The sequence below is a fragment of the Achroia grisella genome, unplaced genomic scaffold, assembly GCF_030625045.1.
Source record: "Achroia grisella isolate CSIRO2021 unplaced genomic scaffold, CSIRO_AGI_Agris_v1 utg808, whole genome shotgun sequence".
Lineage (NCBI taxonomy): Eukaryota > Metazoa > Arthropoda > Insecta > Lepidoptera > Pyralidae > Achroia > Achroia grisella.
The window spans coordinates 824425-841848 of NW_026713029.1; the positions used below are offsets into that span (position 1 = coordinate 824425).

Below are 17424 nucleotides of genomic sequence, written 5' to 3' on the forward strand. Positions count from 1 at the left end.
CAATATATCAACTGAATAGGTACAGCCATCATTTATTATGTTCACAGAGATATGTGAACAATGTGACACGACATTTGTTATCTCTACCTTAAAATAATGTGATGAATTCGTTATAAAAGTACCAGAGAAACTCTTTGCTATTGTTACATTTTTAATTTATTTTTTACATGTAGAAGGACGGCCATGGCCTTATTTCGAACGAAAGAATAAAAGATATTTTAAAAAAAGAACGTAGCAACTTATTGTTTAAAATAATTTATTTAATATACTTTTCTAAATAGTCTGTGCTAACAAGCCCGCTTCGCTTAGAACACAATACCTTTTATATTAAACTATATTTCTATTTTTAATATTATTTCCACTCTACGAGTAGTTGTGTTTTAATTTTAAAGTTAAGTAGCAATGAGCAAGTAATCACTACGTTTATTAGGTGCAAATTACAGGTCTTTTCTTCCGCAAATACTATGTTATTCCAACCTGGTAGTCCCAATCTATACTTGAATTTGTAATTTTACTAATGGCAGACTGTATAACGTCGTCCGTTTTGATACCTCAGTCTCATCTTTTTCACCCGCCAAACAGATTATATGTAAGCTGTATTTCTCTGTGTTTCTATGTGCTTAGTCCTCTAGAGTGTCCAACGCTTGTGTAGCATCACGGATGTCACATGATAACGTGATGTACATAGAGCTGTCATATATACATATGCGAGATTTTCCGTATACCATCATAGGTGGGCCATTAGCTTATTTGCCATTAAACACATTTTTTTTAAATTTTATTATTTGCTATTTTAGTCTATATTATCAACTGTTCATTATATTTTCTTTCAATACATCGAAGTGTTCCTTAAAATTCAATTTGTATGATTATTCTGAATATAACATTCGAACAAAACCTCTCAGACATCTCCAAGTTTCGCTGAACAATGAACCTCTTACATTGTTCGCAATTTATTACGTTTGGTTGATAAATTATATATCGCAATTCATAGTCAATCAACCGTCCGGGGATATGTCACAATGACGTCATTAGATGACGTGGTAGATTGCCGCCATAGAGATGTACTTACGTCTAACAGTCGGAAATAATGTAAGCGAATATATTAAACTCTTCATTATATTATTTTGTCGTTGTACATCAGACACATTTCACTTTTCAAGACGGAAACACGATGTCATGTCATGTGGTATGAAGTCACAGATATACTATATTTTTACCAGCCTGTAATTGCAACCGTACAAGAGCGCCGGCGTCGTAGCGTTACTTTTTTTCTCTCTTCTCTGGCAAACTAATAAACTTAGTCAAATACTCATACTCATCATGTCATCCTCCACAGGTGTCCCGCTAGCGTATACTGTTAATGCAGATAAGAGCATCATTCCGATATCATCCATTAAAAAACAATTGCTATTACATATAAACAATTCTAAGTAAATGCTATAATAATCTATATATAACTTCCATTAGTTACTAATATTATGTTATCTGTGCTAATATATTTTAATTTTAAGTTACCGAGCCTTGCCATAACAGTTTCGACTAGCGCGGGAAGTAGTTTCCTTACATTTAATTCATTTAAAAATTCCGTATAAAGTCCCTACTAAAAGTAAGCAGAAACTGTGTTAATGTTACTAGAAAACTGATAGAAAAATACATATGGTGGAATTATGTGATACAATAGACCTAATGTAATTATATCGTATCGGCCTGAACCCATGAAACTGTGGACCTATTATCACGTGACACAATGCACACCACGTGACCAGACAACAAAAGGCGGGAAACAGCGGACCGACAACAGCCCCGGGCGCGGATAATTGGCAAAATCGGCGGCTTTTCTCTGCCTAATTAGGTGTTCGAGGGGTATTTAATGTTTGTTTGTTGTATATTCATTAATATTTTACATGTAGGATTTAATAAAATTACTAATAATATAAATAAATGCCTGAAATGAAACGGTGTGCGAAAAGGAAGGAGAGAGGTTTGCTAGTAAGAAAAATCGAGAAAAATAAAAGAAGGTATTGTTAAATAGAATATATAGAGAAAATAAAAGAAAAAAACTAATTACTCGCCTCTACTATATCCCACAGCATACTTGTAGCGAAAAAACAGAATCTCTTTGTTAAATAAAAAGTATAAAACAGAAGCTTTTTGTGGAACAAAATTAAAAAAATAATGAGAATTTACATTAACTACAATATTTGAAATTTTGAAAATTCGACTTTAATTATTTAGCAATAAGGTAGATTTATAAAACATGTAATTTATCATTTAATACAATTTATTATTAAACATTCGAATCGAACACTTTGAATTATTTAAATACCAATTATATTTGTATCTGTTTAAAAAGTATTGTTTAGATACTTGCACGTTTTGGAATTGGCGCAAGACAGTTACGAATGGGGGTTCCTAATTTTTTCTGTCGGCCGCCTAACAATTCGTCACTGCCAACGTTTCTCGAGTTTGGAACCCTGTACTTTAGGCCAAAAAAATAGATTCTCTGTTTATTTCTATATGAAATATTAATGTATCTACTACGTGGCGTTTATTATCATAAACCTCCTAAAATGTCTATTACCAGTTCGATCTGATCGAAGAAAATATTCTTAATACATTTTTATTTTTTTACTTACGCCACGTAGTAGATACAGCATATATTTGTATGTATCTATGTAACCAATTTTATTCTGATGTGTATAACCGCCTTACTTAAATGTATGAGCCGTATAATGCCACTTAGTATTACAAAAAAAACTTAAAAGAAAATAATTATTGTATGAATTAAAACAGCTTTCCTTAAAACTTATGGGCCATGTTCTTGAGTGTCACCATCGTTTTATAAAAAAAAAACTTAAAACAAAACTATTTTTGTATGAAACTAAGTAAACTTATACAAATTAAAAAAAAAACCTACATAAAACTGTAGTGCCTAATATGAAATATGCGCTGTACTATATTAAACAAAATACAGATACAATAAATGTACAGCCAGAACCGATCATTTGTTTAAGACAATACTTGTTACGGAAGGTAGGATGGACTGTATTAGGGCTGGTTAAAAATGAGACACGTTCCTAGATGAGGTAAAATAGGTGTAATCAGCTCGCTAGCAAAAATATATCGACAATATGGCATAAGAAAACAAATAGTATATAAAAACAGAACGTCAAAATATAAAATTCAAATATATATAAAAAACATAAAAATTATCAAAAAGGTTGCCATCGGCAACAATACTCATGTCATGTCGAGAAGGTGAGTGAGTGGTGACGTGTTAGGATTTGGTACTAAGGATATTACATGTATTTGTATTTGTTCCATGAAAATTAAACTAAACTGGTAAACACTAAATGGTAAAACAATGTTGGTTGCCCTACCCGTTATACTCGAGAACGGGTGCTATGAATTATTTTGTTACTAAAGTAGCTATAATATTTATAATATTTAGCTGTGCCCGCGGTTTGTCGGAAATTTATAGCTATATAACATATAGATGTATAAGCTATATTACTGTAAAGTTTAATCAAAATCCGTTCAGTAGTTTCTGCGTGAAAGATGAACAAATATCCATCCTAACAAACTTTTGCATTTATAATAATAATAATAAGATTAGGATTTGGCAGTTTTTATTTACACAAAATCCTAAATATGTAACGCTGAACAACATTTATTAAAAATAGCAACTCGTAATGTCTATGCTTCTTCTTTTGACGTATCTATTTTCCGAATAGGTAGTACAATAAAAGCAGCACTTTTGAATAGTCATATGACAGACTATTCAAAACTGCTTATACTATATTAAGTTTATTTGAGTAATTATTGTTTCTGTTCAACCGTATTCTCAAACGAAGTCGCGTGGCGTAACTAGTGTTGAACAAACCGCCCTACAAGGAAAATGGAATTCAAAATGTTTCGTTTTTCCATTTCAAAGCCTATTTATAATTCAAAGAAATTTTTGAGGCAATCAGCACTTTTTACGGCTTTATTCTCAACAATGCAGATTTTTATTCTTATATTATAATTCTTGCCGAATGTGTTGTGATAAAAAAATTTAAACGATGAAACAGAAATTTTAAAAATATATAATAGTAGTAAATTCGAAAAAAAATAATAAAATATATATTTACTACTAATTAAAAAAGTCTTTATAAGGGGCCGTTCAAATATTACGTAAACACTATGGGGGCGCGGGGGGGTCTTTGCTTTGCTTATTTTGGATAACATGGGGGGTGGGGGGTCTAGATGATGATTACATCGGTAGTTATTTACTTTTTTCCACGAATGGCAACCCTCACATTGTGTTTGCTAAAAAACAATACATTAATTTAAAAATGTTTACGTAAGCATAGGGGGAGGGGGTAAAAGCTTAGCTTACTTTGCTGACAAGGGGGATTGGGGGTAAATAATTGTAATAAATCTGCTTACGTAATACTTGAACGGCTCATAATAATATGATCTAACAATAAACAAATTAGGATGATACTATACATTTATTTTCTATCTATATAAACATGAATATTTGACTGAAATAGTTATTTCTTTATTATGGAACAATTACAGCCGTAATATTTTTGTACAATATACTCCAAAAATAATTAGGAAAATCAATTCTAACCCTTTATTTATCACTATAACCTTCATAAGTATATATGAATATTAATTAATGCATATTTTAAAATTTTATATTATGTATTATATGATTAGTGGTCTCATAAAAGTATTTGTACAATATGATCACGTTTTAGTTATCAGAGTACAGTGGGGTAACATTTCATCAGTCGTTATTAACTTTTCATTATCGTTAGTCAATCAGTTCGAAAGACTCTTGGGTCACTAAAAGACTAATTTCCACTTCACAAAGTTTATTTGTTCGTAAATTTCATAGTTGACTATAAAAAGTCGTTTGAGGGGGCACCTACCTCAATCTCACATATTTCAGCCGCCAAACACCTTACGTTGTAAGGTGTGTTTTGGTTGTAGGGTCAGACTATAGGCAGTGCAATTACAGGATAAGAAGCATGACATATTATTCCTTCGGAATGGCAACACATCAGTCTTATCACGGAATGATGGCCGTGAACATTGATAATGTAATGTCCGTGGTGCAGTTCATATAGGCGATGACCGTTTATCAAGCAGACAATGAGGTTGTAATTCAATCCAATTAGATAAAAAAATAAGCAAACAAAAGGGGTCTCAAGTTTTTGTCATTTTATATTAAAAAAAAAGAAGAAATCAAAGTACTGAGCACTGGCAACTGTTGTTGTAAATGGTGTTATGAACTTCTCTGTGTCAATACACTGAGAAGTCTATGACACCTACTATGAGTGTAACATACGAGTAGTTGTAACACTCGTAGTAGATAGTAATAATATCTTGCTTAGGGAACAATTACTTTTCTTCAGATGGGCTCTCAATTCATTTATTACGCAGTCGCTTTTAAAATTCATATATACCTAGTGTTAATTAGATCTTATATATAGTTGCAGATTGACTTTTCTATTAATGTTAAAGGAATAGTAAGCATGGCAGCTATCTCTACGTTACGTTACGGTAAACCAGTAAAGTATAAATATAAAGTATGTGTGGTGTGGATAATTACAAATCCCTTTGCTTATTGTTGTGAAATTATCAGGTATTTATCACTATTGTCTTTAGCTGGAATTCATAGCAATAGTCAGTCCTCATCACGAAAAATTTTCTCCAACTTCCTAATCAGGTTCAAAATAGGTATAGGTAGGTGTTTGTTTTGTAATTTTTATTGAAATTCTAAAAATGTGTAAGAACTTCTATTCAGTCTGCACAAATAGACACTTACCGCAGCCAAATTCTAAATCCATGGAGCGTCGGCTAAATTTGCTTATTCTCTCCATGAAATCTTCTATTACATGCTTTCCAAAAAGATGACTCTACACATATACGGTCTAATTTACATACAACTCAAAATTATCCTTAAAATTATTATAAATATAATATTTATTTGTTTGTTGAAGAAGCTCACTTTTTATTCTACACATTTATTTGGCGCGACATGGGTATTAATCTAAATACGACATATAAACAACCATGTTGTGATATAAATAAAATTTATATTGCATTGGCGTGTTCACTAACTCTTTGCAATACGATAAGTCGCGTTTGGGCGGGCGGCGTGCGTGCACTACCGATGACGCAAGTACACTGAAGTGCTCGGACCTTGCGAAAAGCTTGGTATTTCGCAACGTATCCTTCTCAACCGTTTCATCCTTCTTCTTTAGACAATAGAGTACAAAATCCAATAATTTTGTCGACCGTTGGAGTTTCAGCAATGTAAACAAACTGGAAAACGTATGTATCAAGGCATCAACGGAAACAATGGTAGTTGTTGTTACCTCGTAAACTACTGTTTTGTACAATAGATTTTGATAAGTTACTTAGTTACCCTTCGGCTCTCTCGCTTTACTTGTTTCAAGTGGTTTCCAATGTATTTTTGGACGAAATAAGGGAAAATCATAACTCTTTGACACGTTATGTTGCATGCTTGTATGTTTCGATCATTATGTATTGTTTATAATTTTGTTAGATTTCTCCAAAGCAGAACAAAGTAATTTTACAATACATATCTTTCAATATTATTATTTAATATATATTAGTAAAAAGAACTGCCAACAAGACGGTATATATATACTACTGGAATAATTCGATCTCCATCCACATAATACGGACATGTGAATATTAAAAACAGTTTACTTGGGCCGTATGTTTGTTTGCCACTAACGTTGCAGGTATAAAAGGAAGTGTAGCATGTATACGTGTTTGGTTTTAATTAATCTTTTTAAAATTACACACTGAACTAATTTTGGCAATCAGTACTACTAGTAATAGTTCAGTGTTCATTAGTTCATCGTATATTTTGATTAGCTAAAGCTTATGTTATGGATAACTAGATAATTGATACAAATACATAGATATATTTTTATTATACATAGAAAACACCCAGACCGATTCAAACAATCATACTCATGAATATAAATGTTTGTGCCGTGCGAGAAATCGAACCCGCGACTATCAGAATTAAGGTGCTATGCTAAACCGCTAGACCACCGAGACCGTATTAATAATCTACTTTCAGTATTGTTAAGCATTAAAAGCCCTTCATATCAGGGAAGGGTACCGACCGCTCGCCTACGCGGTCGTAGCATAACGTCATAGACATTCTACCAAGCAAGCATTACGCATTATCTGCAACGCCGCATTTCAGTAATACCATAATGTAATATTATATTATCTGTGGTAATACCCTATGGTATTAAATATTCCTTTATATAAAACTTGCTGTCCCGCGCAACTTCGCCTGCATCACACTTACTTGACATTTATCATAATATTTCGCGCAATTAACATAATATCTTTTTAAATTATAGTCTGCGTATAGCATATACATTATGCTATATTACTGTAAAGTTTCACCAAAATCCGTTCAGTAGTTTTTGCGTGAAAGAGTAACAAACATCCATACTCACAAACTTTCGCGATTATAATATTATTAAGATAAGATAACTAACTAGGTGTCCCCCCAAACGTTGTTTCAAATTAATATCGCTATTAAAAAATAGGAGTTCGTGATAGAAGGGTGAAAATTTAGGGTTGTATGTATTTTTAATACCACATTGTAAAAATATAAAAAATATTAGAGGTGGACAGCCCTTATCACTTAGCGGTATGAAAAATAGATAGTCGCTAATTCTCAGACCTACTGAATATGAATAGAAAATTTCGGATTTAATCTATACATCTATACATATAAATAAAATTGGAGTGTCTGTTTGTAACATTGAAATAACCGTTTTTTACTACATGCATATAAATATAAATACGGTACATACATCAAAATAACATTTTTTACAATTTTTGTCTGTCTGTCTGTCGGTCTGTTTGTTCCCTTTTTTTCGCAGGTAGCTGATGTAATAAGGAGTAATTTAGGCTACTTTTATTTTAGAAAATTAAAGTTAAATACCACGCGGACGAAGTCGCGGGAATCACTAGTATGAATATAAAATCGGTCAAGACGTTTCGGAAGAGTATAGTTTTTAACATTGTGACACAAGAATTTTATATATAAGATTATAATTTTTTATATTAAGATTCTACTACTCTTCCAGCCTTATTCCTCTTAATTGGGGTCGGCTCTCCTAATCATTCGTCTCCAGGGGCTTCTTGTCTGGATCGTCATTGGTCTAAATTTTCACATGATATATATTTTTTGATGGCGGCAATCCAGGCAAGTTTTTTTTGTAGCGCAGGGGACAAACGAGCTTGCGGATGGTAAGTGATTACCGCCGCCCATGAGCACCCGCAACATCAGGGGAATTGCAAGTGCGTTGCCGACCTTTTAAAAAGGAATAAGCTCTTTTTTTAAGGTTTCAATATCGTATGGTTTCGGAAATACCATTGCTGGAAGGATTCCACAAGGTGCTTCTGCGTGGTAAAAAGATTCTAGATAACCGCCCTGTGAAAGACCGCCATTCATCCAGATGATCAGGATGGTATTTTAGTTTCTGACGGGTGGTGTGGTGGTGAAACTCAGCAGCTGGTATTATTCCGAACAATTCCTTAGAACACCCACCGTGATATATGCGGTAGAAAATGCACATAGATGCAATATCTGTCTGATCGATTCTGTCACAAAGATGTTGATTACCAATAATTCTGGCTGCTCGGTTCTAAATGCGGTCAAATGGAAGTAGCTGGTACAGTGGTAGTCCCGCCCAGTTGAGAACAGTATTCCATATGCGTTGAGATCTTCCACGCTTCTTTTGTATAGGATTGATGTTTAGTACCTTTCTAGTCGTATGGTCTTCTGGTCTTTTCATGACGTGATCGTACCAACGTAATCTGGACTCAAAAATTTATCCTGGATAGTTCTTACTTTAATCGTTCCATGTATGTAACGGTTCAACATCTATTTCTACACGTGTAACTCCAGGAAGCCACTTTTTGTTTTTTTTATTGTTGCTTCTTTAAATAGTCTAGATCATTAGAAAAGACATAGGCTACGTTTTAATGCGAAAAAAGTGTTGTAAGGGATTGAAAGTGGATATAAATATTGTATGGAAGTATTCATATGGAAGTCATTTTTAAATTTAGCAGCTTGAAACTTATTTTTTAGGGTGTTAATTTAATACAAATAAATATGACATTCAAAGTTTCTAAAAAACTTACATACTTAAGGGTGCAAAATAAAATAGGGTATGAAAGTTTGTACGGAAATTGGTCATTTTTGAATTTAGAACTACGAAACTTTTTTCTTTGGTTTTTTGGGTTAGATTATTAAATTTTTCTTTGTTTGTTTAAGGTCACTATTAAAGAAGTAGCACAGCTAGTGATTTCATATTTAATGGTGGGAAGAAATAATATAAATACCGTACCCTCTTTGTGTACTCTATATAAGTATTAATAAATACAAGTATGTAAAAATTCATGATCCCGATAATAGGAGTAGTGGAGATGGATCAATGTGATTTTGCATTAAGGTTAAATGGTCGGTAAAGGATTATGGGCTGTAGGCGTGACCTCGATAAAACAAAACGTCTCTTTTACGACCGTAAATCAAACCTTACCACGTAATAGGTACTTTGTACGAGATAATTCGGCTAACTTTTTATTACCAACGTCCTACTGTAAATTGCTGTATCAACAAATAATAGAGCATGCTTGTGATCTTTTATTAAACACTAGGTATATTCCACGGTACCGCTTAGAATATCTAATATATAAAATTCTCGTATCACAGGTTTCGTGTTTATACTCTTCCGCAACGGCTTGATCGATTTTGATGAAATTTTATATGTATATTCATTAGGTCTGAGAATAGGTTTATAACTAATTTTTATACCCCTAAGGGTGGCTCACTGTAAAAAATTTTTTTCATTTTTTCGACACAACTTTTTATTCCTTTTTTTTATAATGTGACATTTAAAAATACATACAACCCTAAATTTTCTGCCTTCTACCATTAACCATTAACCCCTACTTTTTAATGGCCATTTTAATTTATATGGCAAAACAACGTTTGCCGGGTCAGCTAGTCCTAATATAAAAATTTTGATCATGATGACCTACTGTCCTCTACATATGAGATGAAATTTAATATGTATAGGTCAGTAGGCCGCAGAATAGGTTGTTATCTATTTTCTATATCCTTAGTGATAAGGGTGGCTTACTCCAACTATTTTTTAATTTTTGGTATTTTTTTTATTATTATTCAGCTTTAAATATACATACAAATCTAATTTTTCACCTTTCTACTATCCACCTTTATTTTTTAATAGCGATAATAATTTATATGAAAACAACGTTTGCCGAGTCAGCTAGTTATGTATAATAATAAACCCCGGCAACTCACACAGCGCTATCTAGTCCCAAGCTACTGCTTAGCTTGGGACTAGATGGCGCTGTGTGCTTTAGTTATGTCCTACTGATATAAATACTTTCATTTTTTAAACAGATACGTTCATATCCAGACCAATACTAGCACTCATATGCCACAAATACAAGCACTCGAAGCCATGACCATCGGAAGTAAGGCAGTGAGCTGAACCGCTAGACTACCGTTGTCTTTGGCAAATTTTGTATTTCATCTTACGAGGCTATATATTTTAAGGATGGCAACCCTGATCGTTGTACTTATACGAGGGTATGTAAATATTTAGTCCAAATTCATAAAGTATTTTGTGTACATTTCAAATGTTAACGTGTTCGAATCCGTTCCATATATATATCATAATATATGTAGCGTCTATGATACATCACATGCCGATACCACACGTCATACACACACGTGTTGTCCGCAAATCATAACATTCGAAGCAATGGAACGGGATGTGACGTCACTATGCAATGGCGTTCAAATAATATGATACAAATCTATACATCTATACATAAATAAAATTGGAGTGTCTGTTTGTAATATTGAAATGTTGTATGTTAGTGTTTTACACCGGAGAGTTATAAATATAAATTGACACGCAAAAAAAATTGTTGTCAATCAGATTCAAACCCATCTCTCGTATTACTTTCTTATGTTGTCGGTATTCCCATCACCGGTGAATTAGTCAGAAATATAAATTCACGGCTGTGGCGTACACGTCGAACTCTAAGCCATAACGTATTGAAACTTGTATGTAGAGAAATATACAACTTCCTGATGTTTACCCAAACGCGTTCAAACTTAATTTCACGCCATACTATAGGCCAAAAATAGATCTCCGTTTATACTTACCTACTCTTACATCCGATAAGTAGCATCTGGTACTACAGAGTGCCTAGTAAATGTAAATAAATCTGAATAATTCTTTAATAATAAAAGTTGCTATAAAAGTTGAACAGAATACACATTATTAAAAATATATATATAAAAAGAAGAATAAATAAAAAAGGATAAATGTGTTAATGCATGTACATAATTAAGATATTTAATCTTTAATCACTGATGTGAGACAATTGTAAATTAAGTTGGTATATACAAAAGATAACAAGACCACGCGGAAGAAATAAAAATGAGACAAGTGTAAAAGTGGAAGAGATGCAATTGTTAATAATGCCAAGACTAGTAATATTAACACTTACCGATCTTTGTAACACTAAAATCAGATACAAACTCCAGGACAATACTTAATAACTCTTTTTGTATAAATTCGAAGCACGCTCCTCGGTATACTAAGTCAAGTAAACTTACCCTAAACCCTATCATATATTTGCGAAGCGAAAGGATTTATTTTCGATTACCTGCGAAATTGCATTTTCCACTACGAGATTGGACTCCGCGACAACACGCTTTCTTTTAAATTATTTAAATTTATGATAATATGATTAAAATATCTATCACTTTTTTATTAACTCACAAATATATTTAGTTTACATGTTAGATGATTCTTTTAATATTATAAATACGAAAGTAACTAATGATTTATATAAAATTTGGTACACAGATATTTTAGACCTTGAGAAACGATGGAATATGTTTTAATACGAAAAAAGGGTTGTAAGAGGTTGAAGCTAGAACGATAAAACTTTTTCTTTGATTTTTTTGGGTTAGTTTATTACCTTACTAATCCTTATTAATATTATAAATGCGAAAGTAACTCTGTCTGTCTCTCTTTCACAACAAAATTACTGAACTGATTTATATGAAATTTGGGTTAGATTATTGCATATTTATTTATTTATTTGAGCACTATAACACGCGGACGATGTCGCAAGCACAGCTAGTATTATTATAACTTTAATTGCATTACATTATTGGTTAGAACTTGGTATAGGACTAAGAATTTACGAATCAAATGTACATTCTAAAATGAGAAAATTCAGGTACAAATAGAAAATGTTTACTATTTAATTTGATTTAGAATACTTTGAAACTTTAAAAACAAAAGCAATTTAAAAGTTGTAATGTTTCCTTTCAGTCAGGTTGTGTTTCCTTGTTTTTATATTTTTTTGTAAATGGAATAGCGAATAAGCTTTTGGTTTGCTTGGCGTGTTGATAACAGAAGGAGTGAATAGTAATGAAAGATGATATACTTTTTAGTAAATGTATCTGTGTTTTATTGCTAGTTAATGCAAGGAGGTTGGTAGCCTACAAGCTGTCAGCCCACCTGATGGTAAGTGGTAACATCTAATTGCAGGGGAAAGGGGATTGTTAGAAATGTGAACTGTTGATCTCATTGCTAGCAATGTACCATGTCAGTTAGACGTCTACGTGGTTCCCCCTGGAAACCATCGTGATAAATTCATGGTGAATTTGCCACTATCAGCTAACTGACCTGACCTCATGCTCTTCTTATCTACTGGTGCCCGGCCAGCGTAAGCCGTCAGCGCAAGCGGAAGTACTATTCTATTGTCATCTATTAAAGAATCTCACAAGAACAATAAAGGATGTAATATTATATTATCTGTGGTAAAGCTTAGCTGGTAGAGAATGCCATATGGCAAGCTCGCATTTTATACACTCTTTACTGTGCAATAAAGAATAAAATTATTAATAATTAAAAAACACTACGACGGACATAATGTCATCAAGTACCATACCTCTCATATATTACTATTCTAGAGGTATAAGATATCAAACCTCTATACCCTGTAATTTCACTGCCATGTCAGACTGTAACACAGATCCAAAAAAACGGTTTACAGCTGAAATATGTGAGACAGAGTTCCGCTGATGACTTCGTTAAGTACCATACCTCTAATATATTAAAATTCCAAAGATATAAGATATCAGATTTCGATACCCTATACTTTCACTGCCGTGTCAAACTATAACGCAGTTAAAAAAAAAGCGTTTGACGGCACAACTAGGTGATACAGATTTACGCTGACGACTTTGTTCAAAGTATACCCCGGTAAAACCAATATATAACCTTTTTTTTAAAGTAAGAGGTTTCAATGGTATGTAATTTAAAACTGTGAACTGATACTTTTAATAGTATTTACTTAAAACCCTATCTACTACATAAAAGTAACCGCATCCCGATAATATAGTATTATGTAAATCTGTGATTACCTTTGAGTATATTCTGTGTTGCCTAGCTACGATTACCTACTATAGCCTATAGTTGCTATGGGGAGATAAGCTTACTTACTTATAGGAGAATCGATAATCCTATCTATTCTTATGTTCAGATAAATATAAATGTAAATTTAAAGGTATTATATTTGAAGCTAGTATCGAAGTTAGGGAGTTCGCTGACTTTACCTCTTGTATCATTGAACCCATCGAAGTGCAGTGTTCATAAATCAAACTGTTCTGCTGTTTGGCGAGTCAATGTGTAAAAATAAATGTACTTACGTTTCTATTAAATAAATTAAAAAAATATATGTTACTTTGTTTACACGGTCATGACATCTTTTCATTATCTCTTACATTATAGCCAATTTCATTATAATATTTAATTACTGGTCTGCTACAGACCTACACTACCTACAGTCTCTCTTCCGAGTCTTTATCCTAATATTACCACACTGGCCATTAGGCACTGATTATTTAAAACATATCTAATTATAATAGATTTAAAAATGGAATTTATTTGAATATGACTTGCAAAACCTATTACTATTACTCTCTAAACGATTAATTTTTTTTTGGTCTGTTTATCCTTCAAAGGAAAGACAAAAGGAACTGTGCCCATACAGCCATTCCTGTATTTAAACGATTACTTAAATGACTTGTATTCCAATAGTTATTCATAAACGACTTACATATCTTTGTATGTAACACGGGTCCCTACTGTAGTGGGCGATTGAAAACAGTGAAATTATGTATTATCCTACATGACAACGGTTGCTTACACGCGCACATAGCAGTCTACATTGGATGTCTGTTTATCTATTCTATAGATATAAATAAAATTGGAGTGTTGGTAATATTGAAATAACCGTTTTTTACTACATGCATATGATATAAACTAGCTTTTGCCCGCGGCTTCGCTTGCGTTAATTTATCCCATTAGGGGTGGAATTTATCAAAATCCTTTCTTAGGGGAGTCTCAGCCCGATCGGTTTAAAATTTATACAGTTTCATACAAACTTTCTTAATTTATTTCATCCCCTATTTTATCCCCTTGGGGATAGAATTAATCAAAATCCTTTCTTAGCGGATGCTACGTCATAATATCTACCTGCATGCCAAATTTCAGCCCGATCCGTCCAGTGATTTGGGTTGCGTGTTGATAGATCGGTTGACATGTCAGTCATCTTTGAGTTATATATATACAATTTTTGTCTGTCTGTCTGTTTGTTCCGGCTAATCTCTGAAATGGCTGGACCGATTTTGACGGGACTTTTATTGGCAGGTAGCTGATGTAATAAGAATTAACTTAGGCTACTTTTAGCTTAGAAAAATAAAGTTAAATTCCACGCGGACGAAGTCGCGGGTATACTGCTAGTTTGTATATATCAATTTGACTTAAAAACCGAAGGAGGTTTGGATTTTATATCCCAAACTACACAGCTAGTACTATCTGTAGCTTCTACATAACTTTTTTATGAATAATAATAAAAACCCTGGGAACTTAACACAGCGCCATCTAGACCCAAGTTAAACAAATGAAAGCTTGTGTTATGGGTACTAACTTGTCTGTGATTACTTTATTGTCCTGAGATTATTATTATTAATTAGACAATTTCATAAAATATTTCATAGTCTATATACCCAACTCGTTCTTCTTCTTCTTCCATTAAACATCTTGGATAAGATAAGTCTTAATACACATCCGTGCTCATTGGATTCTGAATTACAAGGAGTAGCGGCCCATTTCTATTTTATTCAATATTGTAATGGAAATTTCTTAAGAAACACGCCTCCCAAGGAACCGCTTGCGTTATGTAATCTCTTTTCTATCTTTATGATGTAAATACATTCGCCATTGTGTTACTTCAGCTACTTTGAGACTTTGTAGAAAGTCATACTATATATCAGCAATGTTACTACAGCTAAGTATGATTTGACAAAGTTGTGGATGTTATAATGATATCTCATATATAAAATACTCGAGTCATGATATTAGTTACCATACCCCTATGAAACGGCTTGACGGATTTTTATGAGATTTTATATGTATTCAGTAGGTCTGAGAACCGACTACTATTTTATATACTCTCGCTATTACGGGATGGCCACCTCTAACAGTCTTTTTTATTTTTTGTCAAAATTTTTACTTTTATATTTTTATAATGTGGCATCAAAAATACAACAAACAAACAAAGGTACAACATAAAATTGATGTCTGGAATTTAATATCCGGGAATAGGTATTATTATTAAAAAAAAAAATTTACGTTCATAAGATGCGAAAATGTCCTACCTGAAATGGTTTTGATTTGATTTGATTTGGATGCGTGATGACGATCACGTGGCGAGTGTATTCATATGTTGCCATTCCAGAAAACAAATATCATGTCTTCTGTAATATCACCTAATCTGCACCCTTAACTGAAATAGCTTATAGAGCATGCTGCTTGGCAGCTGAAATAGGTGAGACTGAAGTACCCACGCCGACGACTTTTTACAGTCTATCTCCGGTACGAGAACGTGTGAGGAATGTCAGGCCAAATGGGCCCATAACCTGTAATAATAAAGAGTATAATGATGCTTGCACAAAATTTATTGTAGCTGAGCGCAGTATGATTTATAAAAACATATATACTCGCTACTCATATCTACTCATATCATAACATAGCTACTCGCCCCGGCTCCGCACGGGTGTACATGTATTGTAATATATAAACACTCTTGAATTACTCTATCTGTTTAAAAAAACCACTTCAAAATCTGTTGCGTAGTTTTAAAGATTTAAACATATATACGGACGGACAAACAGCGACAGTGTCTTTGTTTTATACTATGTAGGTTTATTTTAAATATTGATAAACAATCTATATATTTGAAATGAAAACGTTGTACCCTTTTTTTCGTAAATCGCACGGAGGTGTATGATATTATAGTTATATATTATTATATATGATATACAGTTATAGTCTATATAGAAAAGGACTACATAATGCTAATATTTTTTTTAAATTATGTTTAACAACACTTTAAATCAGATAAAAAAAAACTTTATACGCACTACTTTGCTTGATTTGACTAATATGTACTCTTTTTTTTATTGTTACAGTCTGTGGTCTAATTGAGAATTTAATAATATTATTTGTCTATAGTCTTACTGAATCTTAAATTAAATACGGTCCAATTTCGACCACTGGGCGGTTACTAGCTATATTAAAAACTCAGTGAGTGAATCACATCAAACACTATTGATATAAAAAAAACTAGTGACTTATTTTCGTAATATTTTGCGTTCGGTATTGCTCTTTCCAAAAAGCTTTTAAATCGCCCATCCCTCCTTCCGACTATGAAAACCTTTCTCGCTGAAACATTACACTACGGTTACTTGATTGCGGTCTACTGAAACTAGGGTACATTGACAGTTGAATTTGTTTTAACCGACTTCAAAATAGTAGCATTTGTCATGGATTAGATGCAATTTTTATACGGATGATTACGGAATGATGTATTCTTTTTATTTGAAGAATATAAAAAAGTATCAAAATGCAAAGTAACTATTTTTTATTTTGTTTATTATTTTTTGCACAATAAACAGTGTACAAACGGCGAGCTTTATGTTATATGGCAGTCTCTAATCGTAATTAAATAGTTTGCACTTTTAACTTTCTGAGGTAACTGATATAAAAAAACAGTGTTACTGAACCTATACCTTTTTTTGCCGTCGGTTCAAAAATAAAAGACATTAGAGAGTTAAGTTACACTTACTTATTACTAAACCGGTTTTTGTAACCGCATGCGCCGACCGTAACTAATTGAAAGTGTCCCAGTTAACAAAAGTCTTAAGACATTTTGCATAAACTGTCACCAGCTCCGACA

At 32.8% G+C, this 17424-nt stretch overlaps 1 protein-coding gene across 1 annotated transcript in view; it reads right to left on the bottom strand.

Annotated features, from left to right (window-relative positions):
• The window catches only part of LOC131851850 (galanin receptor type 3), a 61368-nt gene extending 55208 nt beyond the window's left edge, over window positions 1-6160 (bottom strand). Inside the window, exon 1 of the mRNA XM_059202414.1 lies at window positions 5825-6160. The gene's annotated coding sequence lies outside the window, so the exon portion shown is untranslated. The remainder of the gene's footprint in view (window positions 1-5824) is intronic.
• Between the last annotated feature and the right edge of the window lie 11264 nt (window positions 6161-17424).